General features: G+C 44.8%; 1 non-coding gene across 1 annotated transcript; it reads right to left on the bottom strand.

The window, feature by feature from the left end:
* Nucleotides 1-326: 326 nt before the first annotated feature.
* Nucleotides 327-398, bottom strand: TRNAA-AGC (transfer RNA alanine (anticodon AGC)). Its single transcript has one exon. It is a non-coding gene; the product is annotated as a tRNA-Ala (tRNA).
* Between the last annotated feature and the right edge of the window lie 16,340 nt (nt 399-16,738).

Genomic DNA, 16,738 nt, shown 5'->3' with positions numbered 1-16,738 from the left:
GCCAATATTTGAGTGCTTTTTCAACAAATTCTATGTTAGTCAGTCCACTCTACAGATGAAGAGTTTCAGGCAAAGAGAAACTGAGTAACTTGGCCAGAGTCACAGAGTGGTCAAGTAGTCCTACGCTCAGTCATGTCCGACTCTTTGCGTTCCCATGGACTGTAGCCCACCAGGTTCCTCTGTCTGTGGGGACTCTCCAGGCAAGAATACTGGAGTGGGTTGCCATGCCCTCTTCCAGGGGATCTTCCTGACCCAGGGATCGAACCCAGGTCTTCCGCATTGCAAGTGGATTCTTTACCATCTTAGCCACCAGGGAAGCCTGAAGATGGTGGTACCGGAGATTGAACCCAGGGTCTCATGCATGCTAAGCATGTGCTCTACCACTGAGCTATACCCCCAGGTCTAGGCAAGTGGTCTTGAGCACGGTTAAATCTTGGTTTGGACCCTGCTAGGTAGGATGACCCTATGTCCTGGTTTCCTGAGATAATCCAGGTCTAGGACAGTCGTCCCAGCATAATTATGAAGAGGGTTCCCTTCCATGCTCTTAAAAGAGTTCTAGTGTGGTTGATAAATTATATGATCAGCCCACTTTCAGGGCCTAGTGGGAGAGTACATAGGGTGTGGGATTGTGCAATGTCTAAGAAATTATTTCTCTCCTTGGACAACCTGAGCGAGTATGGGCCTTTGGGAAGTAATAGTGACCCTTAAACCCCACACAGCACTTTAGAGAATCTTCCTGGGCCATCTTCTGCTTCCCTGTTCCACCCTGGCCTCCCTCTTTAGCCAGAAAAAGATTAGAATGGATGCCCGTAGATTGTTTACTGGGGGAGTCCCATCTGTTGAATAAAGACCCAAATCAAAATCCTTGTCCCCCTCTCTGTGTGTCTGTCCACATGGTATTCCCCAGACAATGAGAGTATCAGATTCTGGTTTCAGGAGAACAAAAGTCAGATAAGCAGCTGTATTTCCCAGAGGACTGAGGAATATCTTTCCTTGACAATTAGGTTGGCATGTCCTGTAAGGGAGGGATTAGCTACTTCAGAGAAGTAGTAACGGGATATGGGCCTTTGACATCTTATTCCCTCAGTGAGCCTGGGGAGGGCTGATGCTTATCAGGAAGCTTGGGGAAAACTGTGAAGTCCCAAAGGTGTAACTCCTTTCCCTCAAGGCAGTCCCAAACAACACATGACCCCTTTGAATGTTAGCTGTGGGCAAGTCTGAAGTATTTTCCTACCATAAGGCTTTTGACTCACTCCCTTCCCTGAACCTGGGAGGAGCTGGGGTGGAAGAGAGGACAGAATCCCAAGACACAGGCCATGCAGGAGCCTCAGGCTCACCGAGCCACCTGGAGCCTAGGCAGCTCTGGGGTGGGGGCCAAAGAGGAAGGGTCACCCAGGCACTTCAGATTTACTGACTGTTGTCCTCTCCATGTTCAGTCCTTGGGCTGGCTTCCTGTTCTGAGGTTTCAGGATATGACCTCCTGCCACTCTATCTGAGCTGACTCACCTCAGATGCTAAGAGATTTTCTGTACTTCCCTCCAAATGTACTGAAAGTGTCCCTCATCAGATAGGTACACAGAAGACACCCAGGCCCCAGCCCAGTGTCTATCCCCCATGTCTGCAGAGCTGAGAATGCAGGCTTCTCTCCTGCAACCATGAGCAACCTCTCCTGCAACCATGAGCAAGTTACTTTATTTCTCCCAACCCCTTAATTTCTCCCAGTCTCAACTTTACAGGGTTACTGTGAGCACTGAATGAGATGAATGTCTCAACATAGAAAGTAAGCAGTCGCTACATGGTAGTTATTTATTATTATCATCCTGGCTTTAAAATGTCCAAGGGAAAACTGTAGTTTTCTACCCTATGTGGACCTACTTGGATTAACATCACATCTATTAGACATAACAAGGGCAAACTTGGGGCACATATCTATCCAGGGAACCTGAACATTCTGAGAATTTGATCAAATTTCCATACCTCAGTTTCATCACTTGTAAAATACAAATAATAGCAGCACTTAATCTCAAAGTTATTTTTAACTAGATGAGATTATTCAAATAGAATATGTAAAATTTCACGTGACACATACCAAGCAAATAAATGATAGCTAATAATAATAAAAATTTCATGTTACAAGAACATATTTAACGATCCAAAGACTCTTAAATTCCAGAAGGAAAACACCTTAGAATCTAGTCCTACCTGGTATCCAAATTTCTTTGAACTTGTGAATTTTTTAACTGCTTTTGGACATGGGGGCTTCCCTGGTAGTTCAGTGGTAAAGAATCTGCAATGCAGGAGACCCAGGTTCAATCACTGGGTTGGGAAGATCTCCTGGAGAAGGGAATGCCAACCCACTCCAGTATTCTTGCCTGGAGAATTCCATGGACAGAGGAGCCTGCTATAGTCCCTGGGTCACAAAGAGTCAGACATGACCAAGCAACTTATCACTTTGGACACTGGGTGCCCTTGAAAAGTTGATGAATACTCTATTTCTTTTTCCCTCAAAGAACTGCACAACCTTGCAAACAACTTCAGAAGATTCTTGTATTCCTCTGAAGTTATCCTTATGGTGTCTTGGACCCTGTATAAATCCTGCCTTAGGTCATCCCAGATAAGGCCTCCAGAGGCTGCTTGAATGTTTTTAGTAACAGGAGCCTCACAACTCATAATGCAGCTCACATGTTGGAAAAGTCCGAGTCAGCTAAAAAGTTTTAAAGTTCACCCTTAAATCAGAAACCTAAATGAGGCTTCCTAAGGTCCCCCTGTGGAGCAACACCGAGGAAGCACAATACCTTTTCCCGGTGCCAACGCTTGACATTTTGGGAAGGCGGTGACACATGTGACCCTCTCCAGGCTAACGCTGCCTGTCCACTCAGTCATTCTAGGCGATGGCTTCTGGGCCCTTAGCCATCCAGGACACCCCCACTCCCCAAACCACCTCCTACACAGAGGTGGCTCATTTCCTTTGTCAGGACATCAGATTTCTATTAAGCCCTGTTAACTGTGCTAGTGACCCCATCACATCCATTAAACAGGCATTTAAATGGTCCCCAAGGCCTCTTCATACAAGAGCAGAGTGTCAGGCCACACAGGCCCGCATTCCATGCTTGGGTTTGGGCAACTGATCTTTTGAACCCAAGCCCACCACTCTACATCTGTCCCAATTAATTATTAAGTCTTACCAGTTTCTTCCCTAGCACTCCAAACCTTCAAGCAGAGTCTGGCTCACATTCTATCACCCAGTATGTTCATTCTGCCTCTTGGCTTTGACATACACAAGATAAGAAAATCAATGAGACCTGCATATCTTTCTGTCTGAAGCTCGGGACAAGGTGCCTTACACACGTTCTCACTCACTCTTCACACCAACTCTATGAAATAGGCATCAACGTCTATAGTATCATCCCTACTTTACAAACAAGAAAAGTCTGATAGAGACTCCATCACCTGCCTAACATCATCCACTTACCAACTAGCCAACCCAGGCCTGTCTGGCCACTCTATTGCGCTACACCCTCAGCATGTCCACACTGAATGGTGTTTTTCTACATATGTCCATCTACCCAACTGGGCTGTGGGATCTCTGACAATAGTGAATAGGTTTTGTCTCTGAATTCCCAGCCCCCAGCAAGTGCCTGGCACAGAGCAGGTATTTTATGACCAGTGGGGGAAGGAAAACAAGGGAAGGGGTCACTGTGGTCACTGGGGGCTAGTGTGTGAGAAAACGCCTCTTAGAGTGGAGCCCTGAAGTTCAGGTCCTTCTTTTAGAGCCTCTATTCTACCCTGCAGGCCACCAGGTTATAAGGTCTGTCCATACAACCAGAAAGTTCTGGGTCCCTAGCCCACAGGACCATGCTGGCCCTAAGACTGTAACATTCACTCACCCAAGTTATGGGGAAGCAGATGGGAAGCAGCAGCCCTGTGTCCTCCCACACCCGTGTCCACCCCTGTGCCCGGCAGTGGGCACCTCCAGCGTGCCCCCCATTCTCCATCACACAGCTGGCCTCTTCAAGGCAGCAGGCTGCGCACTGGGAGGGAGAAGGTTCGGGAAGCCTCTGGTTTGAGATCTCTCACTACTCTTGAGAGGATAGCCAAATTCCTGACCGACTCAGGCATTTTCATAAAACATTCTTAAGCGAACTCAGAATTTTGTACTGAGGAGTCTGGCTAGAGAGGAGAAGCTTAACAGAAAATAGCCAACCACCACCACCGGAGACAAGCTGCCATCTAGGTTTTGAGCCCATTCCATCCACAGGTCCGTCCACACTATACCACTTTCCCCACTCCCTCAGGGTTTATAGCCCCCACTAGGCTTGTTGCTTTTCTTACCAACTGCAAGGCCTCAGTTTTTCTGAAACCCATCAAGCAGGAGTTCCACTGAACATATCTCTGCAGGTTAAATTCAGTCCTTCAGCCATGTCCGACTCTTTGTGACCCCATGGACTGCAGCACAGTCAGGCTTCCCTGTCCACCACCAGCTCCCAGAGCTTGCACCAACTCTCTGCGGGTTAAGAGAGCTAAAGACCCAGGGAAGGAGAAAGATCGAAAGTGCCATCTGGTGGTTACTTCACAACTTGCATGCTGTTTACCTGAGCACTTCCTCAGTAACAGTATCTCACTCTTGAAGCCCCTTCCCTAACCTGTAAAGCCTGAGGGGTTGCATATTATGATACCCACCCTCACCTAAACGGGTAAAATGATAAGTCAATGAAGAAATATTTACTTTTAAAAGTGCATCCACTTTGGACTTCCCAGATGACTCAGAGGTAAAGAATCCGCCTGCTAATGCAGGAGACTCAGGTTTGATCTCTGGCTCAGGAAGATTCCCTGGAGGAGGAAACAGCAACCCACTTCAGTATGCTTTCTGGGATAACCGCATAGACAGAGGAGCCTGGCGAGCTACAGTCCATGGGATCTCAGAGAGTCTACGGGACTGAGCACTAATGCACAGGCATACCCTCACCTTACCCCAGGAGTCCACGAGCACATTGATTGGCTGAGACATAAACACATGACCTAGGAAAGCCAATCAGGGACTTCACAAGATTTGCTGGGTGGAAAATGGAGAAAGGCTTCTCTTCTCTTTGATCACAAGTCAAAAGGGTGTGATTTCTCAGGACTAGAGTTCATCCCTGGGATCCTCTGAAGAAAATCTGTCCAGAAGCACAGCCAACATACAGAAGGATTTAAAGCAGAGAAATGGAAGGACAAAACTATGGCCACATGGGTTAGTCCCTGGATCCAACTTTGCCCAAAGTACCAGCCCTTCTTTCCTAGTTACAAGAGCCAGCTTATTCTGGTTTTGCTTAATCTAGAGTCAAATCTCTGTCACGTTTATGAAGGGACATAACACACTAATAAAGGCAGAAAGGGGGAAAAAAACCCCAAGGTCTAGTTGCATAAAATAGATAATGGCTACATTAATTTTTATAAGCAGTAAGTCTTTTAAAAACAAATAACTATGCATAATAGCTCTACTGAATAAAAAACTGAAATAATTACATATAATAAAAATTTTAAAGCCATGGATTTTCAACCTAGCTAAAATGAGAAGTTAAATGGAAGCAAGACATCCATCAAAAAGATCAAAAAGAATTGCTTAAGATAATATACATTTTCTGAGTATTTTGTATTGTTAAATTTCTCTTTGTAGCCTATGTGGCCAAATGGAAACATCCTCTGGAAATGCTGAATAAGCCCTGTAAACCAATAATCTCATTCCTAGGATTCTGTCTTAAGAGAAGAATTCCATTCAAGGAAATCAATACTTGCATGGAGATGTTCACTGCAACTTTTATTTACTATAGGTGAAAATATAGAACTAAAAATGAAAGCAAACTCAAAAGGTTAGGATACAATTGAGAATGCTATGGTACATTGATTTTACTAAATACGTGTAGTTAGGCAAGCTATTCATATGCTGACTACAGAAACATTTACTCAAACATTCGCTGAAGACCAACAATAATTTATTCAATTCTTATTATGGCCTATGCATTAGACATGTTTGTTTGTCACTGTTGTTTAGCTGTTAAGTCGTGTCTGACTCTTTGCAAACCTATGGACTGTAATCTGCCGGGCTCCTCTGTCCATGGGATTCCCCAGGCAAGAATACTGGAGTGGGTTGCCAGTATTCTCTGGGGGATCTTCCCCATCCAGGGATCAAACTCAAGTCTTCTGCTTGGCAGGCAGATTCTTTACCACTGCACCACCTGGGAAATCCTATACATTCTTCATATAATTTAATCCTAAAACAATTTAAACTGTTAGGAACTGTTTTGCAAACTCTTTTAAAGGTGAGCAAACTAAGACATGGCTTCCCCTGAGACTCTGTGGTAAAGAATCTCCCTGCCAACGCAGCAGACTTGAGTTCAGTCCCTGGGTCGGGAGATCCTCTGGAGAAGGAAATGGCAAACCCACTCCAGTATTCTTGCCTGGAAATCCCATGGACAGAGGAGCCTGACGGGCTACAAACCAGGGGGTTGCAAAGAGTCAGATGTGACCAAACATACACACATTCCAGTCAGGGACATGGGCCCTTATCCCTGTGGGTACCAGGAAGATAAACAGGAGACATCATGGACACCTATTCATTCAGGGTACCAGGAAGATAAACAGGAGACATCATGGACACCTATTCAGTCAAAGCAGAAGATATAGAGCTGGGAATGGTCTGGGGGGCTTTGAAAGTCAGACAGAGAGTACCTGTGCCATAAAACACAGAATGGGGAGAATAACAGTACTCTATAAATGGCTACTATTATTACATCCTTCAGTTCAATTCGGCTCAGTCGCTCAGTTGTGTCCAACTCTTTGCGATCACATGGACTGCAGCACACCAGGCCTCCCTGTCCATCACCAACTCCCTGAGTTTACTAAAACTCATGTCCATTGAGTCGCTGATGCCATCCAACCATCTCATCCTCTATCCTCCCTTTCTCCTCCTGCCTTCAATCTTTCCCAGCATCAAGGTCTTTTCAAATGAGTCAGTTCTTCACATCAGGTGGCCAAAGTATTGGAGTTTCAGCTTCAGCAGCAGTTCTTCCAGTGAATATTCAGGACTCATTTCCTTTAGGATGGACTGGTTGGATCTCCTTGCAGTCCAAGGGACTCTCAAGAGTCTTCTCCAACACCACAGTTCAAAAGCATCAATTCTTCAATGCTCAGCTTTCTTTATAGTCCAGTTCTTACATCCATACATGACTACTGGAAAAACCATAGTTTTGACTAGACGGACCTTTGTTGGCAAAGTAATGTCTCTGCTTTTTAATATGCTGTCTAGGTTAGTCATAACTTTTCTTCCAAGGTGGAAGCGTCTTTTAATTTCATGGCTGCAGTCACCATCTACAGTGATTTTGGAGTCAAAGAAAATAAAGTCTCTCACTGTTTCCACTGTTTCCCCATCTATTTGCCATGAAGTGATGGGACCAGATGCTATGATCTTAGTTTTCTGAATGTTGAGTTTTAAGCCAACTTTTTCACTCTCCTCTTTCACTTTCTTTTTTTTAAATTTAAATTTATTTAATTGGAGGCTAATAACTTTACAATATTGTATTGGTTTTGCCCCATCCTGAACCCCCCTCTCACCTCCCTCCCCGTACCATCCCTCTGGGTCATCCCAGTGCACCAGGCTCAAGCATCCTATATCGAACCTGGACTGGTGATTAGTTTCTTATATGATATTATACATGTTTCAATGCCTTTCTCCCAAATCATCCCACCCTCTCCCTCTCCCACAGAGTCCAAAAGACTGTTCTATACATCTCTGTCTCTTTTGCTGTCTCACATACAGGGTTATCATTACCATCTTTCTAAATTCCATATATATGTGTTAGTATACTGTATTGGTGTTTTTCTTTCTGTCTTACTTCACTCTATATAATAGGCTCCAGTTTCATCTACTTCATTAGAACTGATTCAAATGTATTCTTTTTTAATGGCTGAGTAATCCTCCATTGTATATATGTACCACAGCTTTCTTATCCATTCGTCTGCTGATAGGCATCTAGGTTGCTTCCATGTCCTGGCTATTATAAACAGTGCTGTGATGAACATTGGGGTACACTTTCTGCCATAAGGGTGGTGTCATCTGCATATCTGAGGTTTTTTATATTTCTCCCAGCAATCTTGATTCCAGCTGTGCTTCATCCAGCCCAGTGTTTCTCATGATGTACCCTGCCTATAAATTAAACAAGCAGGGTGACAATATACAGCCTTGACGTACTCCTTTCCCGATTTGGAACCAGTCCATCGTTCCATGTTCAGTTCTAACTACTGCTTCCTGACCTGCATACAGGTTTCTCAAGAGGCAGGTCAGGTGGTCTGGTAGTCCCATCTCTTTAACAATTTTCCACAGTTTGTTGTGGTCCACACAACCAAAGGCTTTGGCATAGTCAATAAAACAAAAGTAGATATTTTTCTGGAACTCTGTTGGTTTTTCAGTGATCCAATGGATGTTGACAATTGATCTCTGGTTCCTCTGCCTTTTCTAAATCTAGCTTGAACATCTGGAAGTTCACAGTTCACATACTGTTGAAGTCTGGCTTGGAGAATTTTGAGCATTACTTTACTAGTGTGTGAGATGAGTACAATTGTGTGGTAGTTTAAACATTCTTTGGCATTGACTTTCTTTGGGATTGGAATGAAAACTGACCTTTTCCAGTCCTGTGGCCACTACTGAGTTTTCCAAATTTGCTGGCATATTGAGTGCAGCACTTTCATAGCATCATCTTTTAGGATTTGAAATAACTCAGCTTGAATTCCATCACCTCCACTAGCTTTGTTCGCAGTGACGCTTCCCAAGGCCCACTTGACTTCACATTCCAGTTGTCTGGCTCTAGGTTGGTGATCACACCATCATAATTATCTGGGTCATGAAGATCTTTTTGTATAGTTCTGTGTATTCTTGCCACCTCTTCTTAATATCTTCTGCTTCTGTTAGGTCCAGACCATTTCTGTCCTTTATTGTGCCCATCTTTGCATGAACTGTCCCTTGGTATCTCTAATTTTCTTGAAGAGATCTCTAGTCTTTCCCATTCTATTGTTTTCCTCTCTTTCTTTGCATTGATCACTGAGGAAGGCTTTCTTATCTCTCCTTGCTATTCTTTGGAACTCTGCATTAAAATGAGTATATCTTTCCTTTTCTCCTTTGCCTTTCACTTCTCTTCTATTCTCAGCTATTTGTAAGGCCTCCTCAGATAGCCATTTTGCCTTTTTTCATTTCTTTTTCTTGGGGATGGTCTTTATCCCTGCCTCCTGTACAATGTTATGAACCTCTGTCCATAGTTCCTCAGGCACTCTGTCTATCAGATCTAATCCCTTAAATCTATTTCTCACTTCCACTGTATAATCGTAAGGGATTTGATTTAGGTCATACCTGAATGGTCAAGTGGTTTTCCCTACTTTCTTCAATTTAAGTCTGAATTTGGCAATAAGGAGCTCATGATCTGAGCCACAGTCAGCTCCCAGTCTTGTTTTTGCTGACTGTATAGAGCTTCTCCATCTTTGGCTGCAAAGAATATAATCAATCTGATTTCATGACTCCCATGAACTATACAGTCCATGGAATTCTCCAGGCCAGAATACTGGAGAGGGTAGCCTTCCCCTTCTCCAGAGTATCTTCCCAACCCAGGGATCAAACCCAGATCTCCCACATTGCAGGTGGATTCTTTACCACCTGAGCCACAAGGGAAGCCCATTACCTCCTTACCCTGAGCCAACACTATCTACAGTTATCTCAGTTTACCGTAACAGCAGGCCTTCAATCCAGGAATTTTCATCCCATTTTACAGATTAGGACTTCCAGCAAGTAAAGGTGACACAACCACTTTTTTTTTAAAGTGATTACAAAACTAAATAACAACCCACTCTCTCTAATCCACAATTCATGGCCTCTCTGGAGCCCACCACACTCCACACCCACCACACTCCACAGCTAAGTCTGTGGCACATTTCCAAACCCTGGAGATGGAGAAAGCCTGGGGTGGTGTACCCCACATGGCTCTGGAGTGTGGGGTCCAAGATTCTGAATGGCAGCAGCATAGCTGGTGGGAGACAGCAGCCCAGCTCCCCGCTAATTGTCCCCCTTTGTGGTGTTCAGTTAAGGACTCAGAAGAAACCAATCTTTGTGTCTTTTCATGGTTAAAATTCTACATGGAACAGAAACCTCAAAGCAGCCACCAAGCCAGTCTTTGTTGGGTTTCTAGGCAGTAAGGATACTGCCTCTCAACACTTAGTGCTCAGAGAGAAAGCGCCTCGGTTATTCAAAGGCAAACTCAACAAGAGCCTTTTTCTCCAAGTTCTTGCAATTTTGGACTCACTGTTAATCCCCGGAAGAAACATTGGATCCCTTTTCTCCTCCACATCACTACATTATTCCTGCGAGTTCAGAAATGGTCGGTGGAAGATTTTCATGAGTTGGGCGGTCCCCATTTTCTACCCCATTCTGGTAGAATCGGCATGGTTTTCAGAATCTTGAAACCTTCATTTTTGAAAAAGCTCAATATAGTCAAGAAAAAAATAGAGATAGATATAGATTGTTAAATACAGGTTTCTAAATACAAAGAAATACATGCATTGTATCAGATTGGCCAAAAATTTCATTCAAGTATTTCTCCACAACATCTTAACGGAAAAACCCAAATGAACTTTTTAGCCAATCCAATAGTTTCACAAACAAGCCTTAACTGCATTCCTCCAAAATAAGGTCCCAGGCAGGTTTCTGAAGAAGACACTCAATGGAAGCTTTGATTTAATTTACTTGTCCTAAAATAGCGTATCTATCCTGAAAGAAAAGCCAAAGCAGTTTTAGGCTCCTGGGTTCTCTAAATACCCTCTCCCAGGTAGGAAAGTGGCTGTTTCCAGCTCCACAGAGACTAAACAGCTTCTAAGGGCGCAAACACTTCATGCATTTTCCGGGTTCCCAATTCCTCTCTGGGCCAGTCATCATCATCAAAACCATCCCTTCCACAGCAGCTAAAATGTGAGGGTTTCCACCTGAGGATTCCAGCAAATCCTCATGCTTCCTGGAGAAGAGGAGAGCTTATCCCCACCCTGCAGATGTGAACCTGGGGCTTGGAGACTGTAAAGAACTGTGCGATCTGCAAGTGACAAAACTGGTGCTGAGCCCACACTGTCAGACTCCAGCCCGAGTTCTTTCTGCCTCAGTCTCCTACCACCCTGCCCTCTCCAAACCCTGTGCTCAGCAGAGAAGATCTACAGACCCACAGGATAGACTGTGGTGTTGACATGGGAGATTTTGCTCCTTCTCTTCAAGAGGCTTTTTTCTCACTGAACCATCCAAACAGGCTATTCCCAAACAAATGTCCTCTGAACTCTCTCCCCAAAGTAGTGCTCCAACTCTCTCTCCTTTATCACTTCCACCAGCCAACCAATTGCACACAAAAGCCCTGCTCAGGATCCTGGGATCCTTGCAGTGGTTTAGCCATTTGAGAGAAGAGTTTACATAACAGTATCATCAAAAACGCCCATTCTTGTTTGAAAAAGAATAGATATATGTGTATGTATAACTGAATCACTTTGCTCTACACCTAAAACTAACATAACATTGTAAATCAGCTATACCTCAATATAAACTAAAAAGGTTTTTTTAAGCCCACTTATAGTATCCTACAAAATATCTGATCAGTTCTCCTTAAGTGGATGATACACTGAAATGGGGCAATTAAAAATGTAATTGACCAGGACCCTATGGGCCTTGGGCTTCCAAGGTGGCTCAACAGTAAACAATTCATCTGCCAGTGCAGGAGATGTGGGTTTGATCCCTGGGCTGGAAAGATCCCCTGGAGTAGGAAATGGCAACCCACTCCAGGATTCTTACCTGGAAAATCCCATGGACAGAGGAGCCTGGTGGGCTACAGTCCATAGGGTCACAAAGAGTAGGATACAACAGAGCAATTGAGCATGCAGGAAGCTATGGGGCTTCCTTGGGACAGATCCTTCCCCCATATCCTCTGTTTTAGTTATTCTCTGAAGTACTAGGTAGTCGTATCTGATGCCCATCTCCAGAGATGTATTACAGATGCTAAAACTCCCACCAAATGGATGAAATTAACTATTTGATGACCATGAGTACATAGCCCCAAGACCTGAGTGCATGAGTTAATCACATACCCTGGACTCCTCTCCCTCACATTGCCTTTAAAAATGCTTCCCAGACTTCCCTCAAGCTCCATTGGTTAAGAATCCACCTGCCAATGCAGGAGACATGGGTTCTATCTCTACTCCAGGAAGATTCCACACGCTATGGGGCACCTAAGCCCAAGCTCCGCAACTACTGAGCCCATGCTCTAGAGCCCACAGTTCAGTTCAGTTCATTCAGTCATGTCTGACTCTTTTTGACCCCATGGACTGCAGCACACCAGGCTTCCCTGTCCATCACCAACTCCCAGAGTTTGCTCAAACTCATGTTCATCCAGTTGGTGATGCCATTCAACCATCTCGTCCTCTGTTGTCCCCTTCTCCTCCTACCTTCAATCTTTCCCAGCATCACGGTATTTTCTAATGAGTCAGTTTCTTCGCATCAGGTGGCCAGAGTATTGGAGTCTCAGCTTCAGCATCAGTCCTTCCAATGAATATTCAGGACTGATTTCCTTAAGGATGGACTGATTGGATCTCTTTGCAGTCCAAGGGACTCTCAAGAGTCTTCTCCAACACCACAGTTCAAAAGCATCAATTCTTCGGTGCTCAGCTTTGTTTATGGTCCAACTCTCACATCCATACATGACTACTGGAAAAACCATAGCTTAGATGGACTTTTGTCAGCAAAGTAATGTCTCTGCTTTTTAGTATACTGTTTAGGTTGGTCATAGCTTTTCTTCCAAGAAGCAAGTGTCTTTTAATTTCATGGCTGCACTCACCATCTGCAGTGATTTTGGAGCCCAAGAAAATAAAGTCTGTTCCATGCAAAAGTACATGTGTATATTTCCAGAAGAGCCCCCAAGGAACTGGTAATAATAGCTACCTCCAGAGAAGGATGTTGGACACACTTGGGGCCAACAGACAGAGACTTTCTTTCCATTAGAAAACTTTTTCATTAGAAAACTTCATTAGAGACTTTCTTTCCCTTTCATATTGTTTGACTTTAACTCCTCTGCATATATATTATATTTTTTAAAAGGAGCGAGTTTTTTAAAACAATAATGCTTTATATATTTGGTGTTCTAGAACTCTCTATTTGGGGGACAGTAAATGGCTGCCATAGTCCATGGTTTCAGGGAGCACCAACTGCTAAGGAGAGATGCCTCCTGGAATAATGCAATGCAGCAACCTACTGGGGACAATACTAAAGTCCCCTTGATACAGGATAGGATGTACATCAGGGAAAGACGTGGACTTGGAGTTGGGCTCTGCCCCAGGCTGGCTCTGGGAACCTGAAACCTCTCTGAGCTTCACAGCCCTGGACTGTGATGGGATAAAAACACCACTAACTTATTAGAGCAGAAAGCGGCTTGTCTGGGTGCCAAGAAGTGAATTTCCTTCAAGGCAGAGACACTGGAATCCCTTTGAAGGAACTGTGGAGCTGCCCTCTGGGCGCTTTTCCTTGCAAGTCCTTTGCACCCACCTCCACACTTTCCAGTCTGGAAAAGCCTTCCAAGAGGGAGCAGATGCCTTCCGGAAGCGGACAAAGAGCTCCACCTTGTGGTTGCTCAGACAACTCCCTGGAGTTGGCAAAGGATTTCTAAGTGATCCCAAGGCTGGCAAACGCTCCACAGATTTCACTCACAAATTCACCTAGCACTTTTCGCACCTTCACCTCCTCCTTCCTCACTCCTTTTCATCACTATTCCTACAGAAGAAGAGTCATCCTGCAAAAATTAGGCCAGGTCCCACCCAGGACCTGGCTGCTATTGTGTCCGACTCTGTGACCCCACGGACTGCAGTACTCCAAGCTTCCCTGTCTTTCACTATCTCCTGGAGTTTGCTCAAATTCATGTCCATTGAATCGGTGATCCTATCTAACCACCTCATCCTCTGCAGCCCTCTTCTTTTGGCTTCAATCTTTCCCACCATCAGGGTCTTTTCCAATGAATTGGCTCTTCCCATCAGATGGCCGAAATATTGGAGCTTCAGCTTCAGCATCAGTCCTTTCCAAAGAATATTTGGGTTGATTTCCTTTAGGACTGACTGGTTTAACCCAGGATCACGGTTGCACATCAATTCCTAAAAGCTCCTCTACTATTCAGGAAGGAGCCTCTTGGAGGCCCTCAGAGAAGGCCACATCCACCCACTGAGGCCCTCAACAAGGCAAAATACCAAACAGAATGCTACAGCATCTCTGTTCTACATTTAATAAATGAATGTTCTGAACCTCTGCCACAATACTTAATGAAGCTCTTCCACAGGACAATTTTGGGCAGACTTTTAAAAACATTAATTTATACTAAAATATGCTGTGATCTAGAAACAAAGATAAATTCAAAGTTGTGTGCTACCTGTCTTCTCTTCAGCCAGTTCTTTGTGATTATAAATGATCTTGGGTAGCCTCTGCAGGGCTTCAGGTCCCCACCAGAGACTGAGGTCTGGTCATGGTGGTGAGAGCACCGAATCCTAGCCACTAGACCAGTGATCAGCGACAAGGGCCTGGTCCTTTGGCTTTGCCAAAAAGAATTCCCACAAAGATGGAAAGTAGTGAAGCAAGTAAAGTACTTATTAGGAGGAAAAGAGAACACAGTATGTGTGGATAGAAACAAGAGTGGACTCTAAGAAAGAGTCATTCCCTTGTGGTAGTTTAAATTACCTATTTGGGGCATTTCCTCCAGGTTTCCTTTGTCCAATCATTTTGATTTGGCTGGTTCTGATCTGGCGTTTGGCATATCTCAGGATCCTCCCATGTGTGAACACGCATCTCTCAGCCAAGATGGATTCCAGTGAAGAGACCTATGGGTAGCTTAGCATCACTCCCCTTCTGACCACCAAGGAGATTTCTAGTCAGGAAGGTCTCCTTGACTTGGAGAATGAGAAATATGTTGTCTCTTATCTCTTCTCTGGGATGGGCCCAGCCTCCTCTCTCAATTGTCCTGCTATTGATATTTTGTAATTTTTGTCCACAAGGAACAAACCCGTTGCTCACCCCTGGAGGGGCCCATCTACCTCCTGTCTCATAAACTCATTGGGGACAACATTCACATTTAAATGGCAGCCCATCTCTAATGGGAGGCTGGGCCAAACGACTCCTCTGTGCACTGGCCCCAAGGTCCTCCCTGTGGAGCACTGCCTGAGTAAGAGGCTCTCATGCACCACTGGTACACACAGCTCCAATTCACTCCCATAACATGTTTGAGAAAGCACATGTGGGAGGCAGAAGGGAGAGGCTGGCCTAGAGGGCCCAGATTCCATGTCTGCCACTGAGGGACAAGGGATTGTCCTGGCAAAGTTGGAGCTGGGACAGGCCTGATCCAATGGCCTGTCACTAGACAGGAAGAGATGCCCAGAAAGGGGAAAGGTCTCAGCCTAAACCCAGATCTGTCCTCAGTTCTCTTCCTGAATATTCTTTAATGGAATCACACTGCCTCTGATTGAGGCTCAGAAAGAGACACCTTTATTGTGACAGAAAGGTGGAGGGAGGCCATACCCACCTGAATATACTGGAGCCCATCCCCTGGGAAACGACGTGAACTTCTGCCTGAGTTTGGCATTGTGGTTGTAGGGGCTGAGTTCCAGAAGGCCTCCAACAGATCACCTTGTCCAGCCTTCTTATTTCGCAGACACGTCAACTGGGGTCACACAGGGAACACAGCCTAGTTATGTGGCCTTGTCAGGGGCCAGGGGGACAGCAGTCTAGGAGTACCCTGTGCAACAACAGGAAATGGCATTCCCCGATGACCAAGGCCCTGGCCCCAGTCTCATCCAGTCCCATAGTGAAGTAAGTCAGACCCACTAGAGCTGAGGGGGCAGGCTGCAGACAGGAAGACAGGGGCTTTCCCTGACCTCCTCCTGCCCCCACCATAAAACTGGAAGCAACAACTTCTTTTATGTGACCTGGGTACAGACAAAATGGTTTCTTACACTAATTTTAATGGAAATTACAAGAAATAAACAAAAGGCACATCTTTCTCTTTTTAAATGAATGTAGAGTCCTTGAAAAATAACACACACATCTTGGTACCCCTTAGTACATGCATTACAAAAAAAAAAAGAAAAGCTTATTCTGAGCACTAAAAACAAACTCAGCCATTTCTCCTTGGCTCTTTATGCTGGAGGTGCATTTGCTCAACACTCATGCTCTGAGTTTCCATGTAAGTGCTCCCTCCTCCCTGAAGCCTTCCCAGTTCTGCCAGGCAGATTAGAATGATTCCCTCAAGTGGGGACACCCACTGATCCTCTGCTCTCCTCCACCGTGGTGCTGGTCACATCCTCATCTCCTCATTAGATGGTGAGCCCTCCAAGGGCAAAACCTGGGGCCAAGGCTTCTTGGGGATACTTCCAGGGATCAGACTAGAACCAAAACTTCATAGTAGCTCAGTTAATATCTGAAACTAACCAAATGAACAGCTACCTGGACTCATCACTAATTACAGTAAAGCACAAAAGGCTTATGCTTGCAACTTTGTGAATCTCATGGGAATCAGAAAACATGGATGAACAAAGTCTAACAATAATCCTTCGAGGGACAAGTTATTCCACACATATAAAGTTTACAAGTTTCCAGTTCAGCGGATAAAAGACCTCCGGGCTGTATGTGGCCCACAGGGCTTACCAGTTCTGGACCCAAGGA

This window comes from Capricornis sumatraensis, chromosome 9, assembly GCF_032405125.1.
Source record: "Capricornis sumatraensis isolate serow.1 chromosome 9, serow.2, whole genome shotgun sequence".
Classification (NCBI taxonomy): Eukaryota; Metazoa; Chordata; class Mammalia; order Artiodactyla; family Bovidae; genus Capricornis; species Capricornis sumatraensis.
Note: the sequence above shows the minus strand (reverse complement) of the source record. Positions and strands in the feature narration are given on the sequence as shown.